This window comes from Gobius niger (genome assembly GCF_951799975.1).
Source record: "Gobius niger genome assembly, chromosome: 14".
Lineage (NCBI taxonomy): Eukaryota > Metazoa > Chordata > Actinopteri > Gobiiformes > Gobiidae > Gobius > Gobius niger.
Genome location: NC_136865.1, coordinates 13,760,637 through 13,768,757, shown reverse-complemented (window position 1 = coordinate 13,768,757; position 8,121 = coordinate 13,760,637). Strand labels below are relative to the sequence as shown.

At 42.1% G+C, this 8,121-nt stretch overlaps 1 protein-coding gene across 2 annotated transcripts in view; it reads left to right on the top strand.

The window, feature by feature from the left end:
• The first annotated feature begins 434 nt into the window (after window positions 1–434).
• dlgap3 (discs, large homolog-associated protein 3) overlaps window positions 435–8,121 on the top strand; it is a 111,959-nt gene continuing 104,272 nt past the window's right edge. For both annotated transcript variants that reach the window (XM_079571219.1, XM_079571218.1), the window contains exon 1: window positions 435–625. The gene's annotated coding sequence lies outside the window, so the exon portion shown is untranslated. The remainder of the gene's footprint in view (window positions 626–8,121) is intronic.

Here is an 8,121-nt window from a genome sequence, read left to right as displayed (position 1 = left end):
GTAAGACAACCAAAACTACAGAAGAACCCAAATGATATGAGAGACTTTGGTAGTATATATGAAAAATATTAGCCCAGTGAAAGGCGTCAATAAAACATTAAGCTCCCGGGCCACGCTGTTGTGTGGGATTGCATTGGACAACGCTATACTGAGTCCACTGTTTTTACCTCAGTTTAGGGATGGTCACATGGTATTGTGTTGTAGAATGGTCCCGATTCACCCCCAACAGGACGCCTCGCATCTAAATACCTTACCTACCTTTCTCACTGAAGTGCCGTTTTCCTCTCTGTTACCATTAACGCGGTGCGTAAGGCGGGCTCATTTACGTTGCTCACGTTGCTGCTTGGTTATCTTTGGCCCCTCCTAATAGTGCCACCGCGAATCCCGTGGACCAATCGGCTGCGTGCAATATTTCATTTGGGAAGCCCTGCCTGTGTGGCTGTGGGTGTATGCGCGTGTGTGCGTGTGCGCGCGCGGCGGGAGGCACTTCTGGCCGCTTTCACTCTGCTCCTGCTCCTATCTCGTGTATCTGTACAGCGTCCGGGAGCTGCGGAATAGGCATGTGTTCGCGGTTCCTTCAGTGAATGTGACATCCCGCTTTAAAAAAGGCAACTCTTCATCAAAGGTAAGAGAGAGTTGATTGGGTATGTGGGCACCGATGCGCGTGGCTTTTGTCTTTTTTTGGTGATATGTATGTGCAGCGCGCCGGTTTGGTGCAGTATTCCATTAAACATCAGCTAGCTTGGCTGTCAGTGGAGCCGCCGGCCAGTTGTGGCAGTTTGAGAGGGTCCAACGGGAGAGAAGTTGCACCATTTTGCAGGACGACCCAAGAGTGTGGTCCACACAGAGACAGGATAAAACAGCTGGACTGAATACTAACGAGTCAACGTTTGTGACCATGATCAGGCGCCAAATTCATCCAAACATTGCAATTTAATGATCAAAACTGAATGGAAGCCATGAGCAAAATCCACTGTCTAAACTCAGAAACTAAAATGTTAATGCCATGGCAAATCTAAGCCTCATCTTTAGTAAAACCTAGACAAAGGACTACTCGAAACCACGATCAACTTGAAATGAGTCTGAGAAATAACCATGCAATCCATGTTTAAATCCTCAGAAAACCAGCGCCTAACCCACAGTCATCACCCCTTCGCACATAGCAGCGAATTGTCCCGTCAGGCAAACAGGCTCATTTCTGGGGTGGATGCCCTTCCCATCCGTGCGTAAATGTTTGCTGGATGCGAGAGCCGCGCGTTGCCCAATAATCCAACACAGCAGCGCGGTGTTGTGCTCAGGTCATGCTCCGAGTGCGTGTGTCCCAAAGAGGGATTGGCGCTGGTTGCAGCTTTTTTTTTTTTTTTTTTTTTCCACGGCGCACAGCGGAGGTGCACAACTGCTTAATTAATCACTGAAGAGTCGGGGGATGCGGCGAGGCGCTCCGAACTCAAGGTGCGAGCGGGGCAGCGGGGGTTTCTCCGGACCACCTTGCTCTTCCCCGATGGCCCAGAGCGCCTTCATGTCCACACCGTTCTCCCAGATGTTTGGAGAGAACCGCCCATCCCCGTGCAAAGGCGTTCTGCTGCAACGCTCCTGCATCTCCCACAAACCGGTGGTGCTCAAATGTAGGTGAATGGGATTGCTGATGGTGTTGTGCATGTTGAGATGGAGAGTGCATCCATAATGGGTGAAGAGCTTTGATGTTGGGTTTGATGCATGTTACACGGTCCTTGGCTTGTGTAAAAATGCTGCTCCACTTATGGTCTTCATTTTGAGGGCTTGGAATATTTAGTCTTGAATTGGTAAAGGTCCACTTATTGAATCACTTGAGACCTAGTATGGATTGGCTATTACAGCAAGTAGCCTAAATGTTTACTGCATCCGATATCATGACATCTGAAATCCAATCCAACTAGGAAAAATAAGAAAGAAATTGATCCCCAGTGAAAGTGTCAGTGCATGTAACCCCACGTTTTTTTTGTTATTTTCATTGACAAGCTAGAATTAATCTTAATTGAAGTGTTTCCATGGCGACAAAACCACCACTCTTGAGCCCTGACAGCGATTGTTTATTGCTCGCAAAGAACCTCCCACTTTGCTTTGAAGCGCACAGTGAGGATGGCACCTGCTTCATTCACGCCGTCACCTCAACTGACTCTTGAGTTTGTGGTGTTTTGCATCTAAATTGCATTAATATTTATGTCAAAACAAACTGAACAGCCACTGCATGTATAATCTGTTATCTCCTGTGTAAAAAGGGCAGTTATGATTCGTTTGACCTTTTCCACTTTGGGATAATCGTGCTTAAAAGGCGAGCATCCACACAGACGGCGTGTTAGCGGATTACAACTGCTAAATATTGGTAAAATTGGAAGATTTTCAATTCTTTTCCCGGATCATAAAATTGTGTTAGAAGTAGAGTAGAATCAGCGTTATCCGTGTCAGTGTAACAAACTATAAAAAGAAAAGTAGGCCATTTATCCTCTGGGTTCTGGTGTATCCGCTGAAATGAATTACTCCAGTTTTAGTTGCCTGGTTCATAATGCGGCGTATGGAGCCCCTGTAGTTGTTTCTGCTTCTTCTTTGTGTCCACTCCAGTTTGTCCTGTTTGCAGCCCCATTTGGACAGGGGCTGTGTGTTTTTCGGAATTGTTGGTTTTATCATCAGGCTCTCACTCCTTGCCATCCAGACTGAAGGAAGGTCACACGACATAAAGAAATCCTCAATCTGAAATCCTCAAAGCACTGAACAATTATTGTCAGAATTGAAAATACAACCTCAGCACTTGTTGGTAAATGTCTATTAGTCAGTATAGAGTTTGTGCCTGCCTGTCCCCAAGTCTGTCAATAATTATAAACATGTTCTGATCACCTCCAATGGGGCATCCATACAAAAATATGAACGCTATTGACTACGGCATTAGTTAAGGGTTGTATGCAGCACCACACAACACCTAATATGTTCTAGCTACTAGAGGCCAACCGATAGGGGTTTTTCTAAGGCCGATGCCAATATTTTGGGGTGTTACTTGGCCGATGCTGATATGCTTGGCCAATATTTTGACCAATATTTTTGGCCAATATTTTGATTAGATGTCATTAGCATTAGCATATTGTTTCTAGCTGCGGCATTTTGCGCGGAGATCAAAAATACAATAGTGGATGTTAAAACTAACTCAGCGATTGACATGCAGCATGTCCATATTGACAAAGGTTCAGTGAAACTTGTGTTTAACAAACTTGAAGCTAGCCAATTGCGATGTTTCTCACCTCCCCTGAGGCCAAGGGAGTTGTGGGAGGACTCGTTTTTAAAGCCGTGACTTTTCTCTTTCCAATGCAGAAAACGGGAAGTCTCTATCCCGGAAATATCGTCTTTTTCAGCGCTAGATCGGCCAATGCCGATGTTGTAAAATCCCTAAATATCGGCCTGATACATCGGCCGGCCGATGTATCGATCTGCCTTTTGTACTACATAAAACTAAAGTGAAAACCTATCCAATGAGATGGTTACACTTTATTTTGCACTACCTCCAAACACCCATAGGTACAATTAACACACACTGTTACACAGCACATTACATTGTACTACATTTGGCAGGCACAACGTATCAAGGGTAGTGTTAAATGAAGTGTTCACCAAAACTGGTAGCTAAATTCCTTTTGATAAAATTGAAAAGATTTCATCAATTCTCCCTGGTGGTGCAAAACAACAGCGCAGACTGCGCCGTCATTGGACTTTAAAATTAATTTTCCGCCAAAACAAATGTTGACGTGTGAGAGACATTTAACGCTCGACGTAGGGTAGAAATTGCCAGGACTCATTTGGTGCATTCTACAGGCTTTGCGCAAATCCCATTATTTCTTTTCACTCACATATAAGAGGCTCAGTAATAACGCCATGCATGCATCTGGATGGGTGCGTGAAGATTAGCTCTCGTCTTGGCATCTGTCTAAGTGCTCAGTTCTCACAAATCAGACAGTAATATATTCATAATAGCTTACACGCATGTTTATTAAGAATCGTGTCATTCCGGGTTTTGTTTTGTATGCCATTTGTACAGATGTGTAATTTTACCCCTGAACTAGAACGCCTTTGTTACTAAAATTAACTACCTGCTCTAGTAAGTTCATGTCGAATTATCCAGGGACTTTTATTTGTGACAAGATTCCACAGTTGGGAGATAATTTGTGACTTTTGCAGAAAAACCCATTCAATTCCAACCTATAAAAGCTACCAACACCGCCATACATTTCTTAAGTACGTAAGTGCTAATTACTAAAACATTGTCAATATCATTATCATAGTTGAAGAAAACGACATAACTGGACGCTATAATTAGCATTACTGACCATGCAGTGAGAAAACAGTGGGAATTGAGGGCTTCCTGTTGACATTATCGTATACAGGCGCAGGCAATAAGGATGTGTGAAACAATTAATTAATGTTCCCAGCAAGGTGGCAGGCAACTGGAGGACTACAGTAGTGAACTAGATTCAGTTCACATTTACTGTAGCAGTAACTTTACTTTAATTTATAATGTGTCAGAGGTTTCCTGTGTTAAATAAACTCATTGTCTTGTCTTCTCTTCGTAATCCCATTACTTGTACTGGAAGGAATCACATGAAACGAGTTACTTCTAAATATAGTCAAACTCGACTTGATTCTCATGATGTGTTGGCTGCAGAGCATTGTTGTTGGAAGCGCCCCCTTAGAAAACAACTTTATCGAATTGCACCCCTGTTGTTACAAGTGACCTCTCCATCCACAGTGGTGCCAGAAGTGGGTGCCAAAAAAGAGTACCAAGGTCTGCTGACAAGATTGGATTTTAAAAGAGAAAGAGCCCAATTGAAGTCTTCCTCATTGTTTGTTCATATATCTACACCAGTGGTTCTCAAACTTTAGGACATGAACTGCTCGTGGTACTTGGGCTTCCTTCAGGTATTACTTGTAGGTCATCTGCCAGTTTAGGTTTTATTCATTGCAATTAAAGATAATGTCATATATACTTAAGTTGTGACTTTTAAGTCAAGTGTTTAGGCATGTTGCGTACACCCAGTGTTGGCATAATGTAGTTTCATTTCTATTCTAGACCTGTAGATCTGGATTTGATGTAGGTCTTTATCAGGTGGTACTAGGAAAGGTAACATAATTGTGTGGTTGCCTGGATTGTGTTAATAGAAACCAAACAAATGAATCCAAATGGTATTGTCTTTGCTTAGAAATGTTTCTTGAGATTTTGCTCCAGTGCTAGATATAACATAAATAAACTATTGAGGTTAGAGTCTCGTAAAGGAAGAGATAAATATTTCAAAGAATTCTTTTCTATATAGTTCCTGCAACCTTTTCAACAACACTGACAAACAGACAATTCATCTTGCCACCTCGCAATCCTGAATTTGAATAGGACCAAACTGAAGAGAAGTATCCGTTCCACAGAGACCCAATGTTGACTCTTCCAAGACCGATTGTCATAGAACCCACTTTCTGCTAGCCACTCTACCACCATTGATGTCCGCCCTACCAAAACATTCCTGGAATTTATAATAATTTTGAGAAGGGATGAAAGGCACAGCAAAATGACGGTCTTTGCCGAGCTACGGTGTTTGTTCAAGTACGTGGTATAGCGAACGCAGCCCCATTGCAGCAAAGCACTTTGTTATCACTGCAGTGTATCAAAGCCTGTGCTGAAATATTGCAGTGGAGGGAGAAGTAATAGCAGAACATGCTGCTTCAGATGATGAGATGAGGGGCCCTGAGTGTTTCCCGGCACTTTAAATTTGAGCGCTGCTTGCAAACGCGGGTCAGCTGAGGTGGCTTTGGTGAAAGAAAAACCTCTTCATATTGCATTCATTTCTATTTACTGGAGTAGTGGGCAGGAATGACAGTCCCAGTTCCATTCAGGCAAATATGATAACATCTTGTTGCCCAACTGCTTTGCACTGTCAAGCTATAAAGAACCAATTCTACGTAGTGTATCAATATTAAATCTACACATCTGCAGTCGAGTGAAAGAGTAAGGTCAAGTTATGTTTGTGCTTTATATGGTTTGAAATAAAGGGGATGGTTCGATAAAGCCTTAAGGCAGACAACATGTTGGCATAAAGTACATTTGTTTCTGTTCGTACAAAGTAAAGAAAACTGTTTAATTATGTTTGCGACAGAAACAGATTAAAAAATATATATGAAGAGTTCATTTGCAAAAACAGATATCTCCGTTTTGAATTTTTTTTCTAAATCGTTGTATATCTGTTGTATATTTGTTATTGCACGCAACAGATGCCACTTATGAAGCTAAAGTTGTGTGAATTTAATTAAGAACAAGTGACTTAATATTTTTATGGCACTGGAACAAATCTGGTAATGAAAAACACTGCTATGTAAAGAGAAATGTTGAAGCATACGTTGAGTTTTTTCAATGGCACTTATCTGTTTTTGCAAATGAACTCTTCATATATGCATCAATATTTTGTTATGAACTTCGCTCTTTGGGTTATAGCTGTTTGTAGATTGGGGCACCTAGACGTATCCTTGTCATTGTTTTAGAGTAAATGTAACTTTAGAAGTCTAGCCTCTATGGTAGCAATATCAGTAATAGTGCAGTAGCCTACTAAAGAATTACCAACCAAAAGATTTGAAACAGTTAAAGCAGTACTAAGCAACTTGTTTGCGTTAATAGATCCTTTTCATAGTCCCTCTGGGAGTAATACAAGTGTTAATGGGATGATTGGAGGGTCTTTCATCTCCCCCTGGTGTCTCTGGCCAGAAAACCACAATTGCAACTTTGCTGTTTCGGGTCGGAGGCCTCAATATACACTAATAGAATCGCGAAGAAGAAGCTAAAAGGCTAACGGGCAAAGCTAACTGTGGGCTAGCGCCACTTAAACAGTATTTACAGCCAAGATTGAGTAAAAAACGCAACATGCTACGACACCTGCAGTGGCGCTTATGGCCTCTAGGGGCATGAGCTACTTAGTACTGCTTTAAGCTGGTCAAATTTGCCATTCATTTGACTTTCGTAGCGCGCTTTAATGGTTTCGTTGGCTTCACCATGACTGAGTCCTTGTCTGATCTGTCCTGCAGTCTAATTTCCTGGCAGTAATTAACAGTATGATATTTACCTTGGCGTTGATCAGAGCGTGTAGGATGTGTCATGTAGGATGTGTCATTTTTAATGTTGCCGAACAGATGCTGGACTGGTCTTATGAGGACAAGGAAAGATCACGAACATTAGCAAACTCAGACACGCTTGGAAGATATTATTGGATATTTCACGCATTATTGAAGGCTTAATAGCAGCCGTGCATTTCTAAATATTGACCACACAATTTGCTCCAGCTTTTGTTGACAAAGTATGGCTCCGATCGTACTTAGAAAGTATTCAGCCATTATGGCAACGATGGATAGAATAAAAAATGAGTTCTCCAGCCCTTTTTAAATAAGACTTGCCACACAGAAGAGGGGAGGATAACAAATTCAGAAATGTATGCATCATTGTAATTATTCCCTTGCCTTTTCAAAAACCTTCATTATTGCAGTGATGTTGCTTCTTTTACCCAGAAATTAACTTCTTCTTTGGACTGTAATGAGTCCACAATTATCAACACCAGGTTGATCCGAACAGCTAATCACAGTCCTCTATAACACCACATACATCCTCAGCCTCTTGTCATGTTGCCAGTGATGCCACAATGGGAAAGCTGTCCACCCAGGCCGACGTGGTCATACAAGACCGTGTGAATGGAGCTGTCAGAGAGACTGGAGGAGTGCTGGGAGGCGGGCAGGGAGGTTAAAGAGGCGGGTGATTGCTGTAACCTATCTGTGTGGAAAAATGTTTGTTCCTACTACACTTCTCTGGTGCACTTAGCCATGAAATCGGTCCCCATCCATGAAATGCCAGGAGCGACACCAAATGCTCATGTCTTGTAGTGTTGAACAAAGTATTTGCTAGTGATAATTAGATTCATGTGCAATTCAAATGGTTATTTACAATGTTGCACCCAATCGTGTCTGTTCCTGCTACTTTGCAGTATTGAGGAACATGTTTTTTTAAATGGCACAGGTAAATGGTGATTATCTGCATTGCATTGAAATATCCTCACAGTTTACAAAAGGTTACATGTA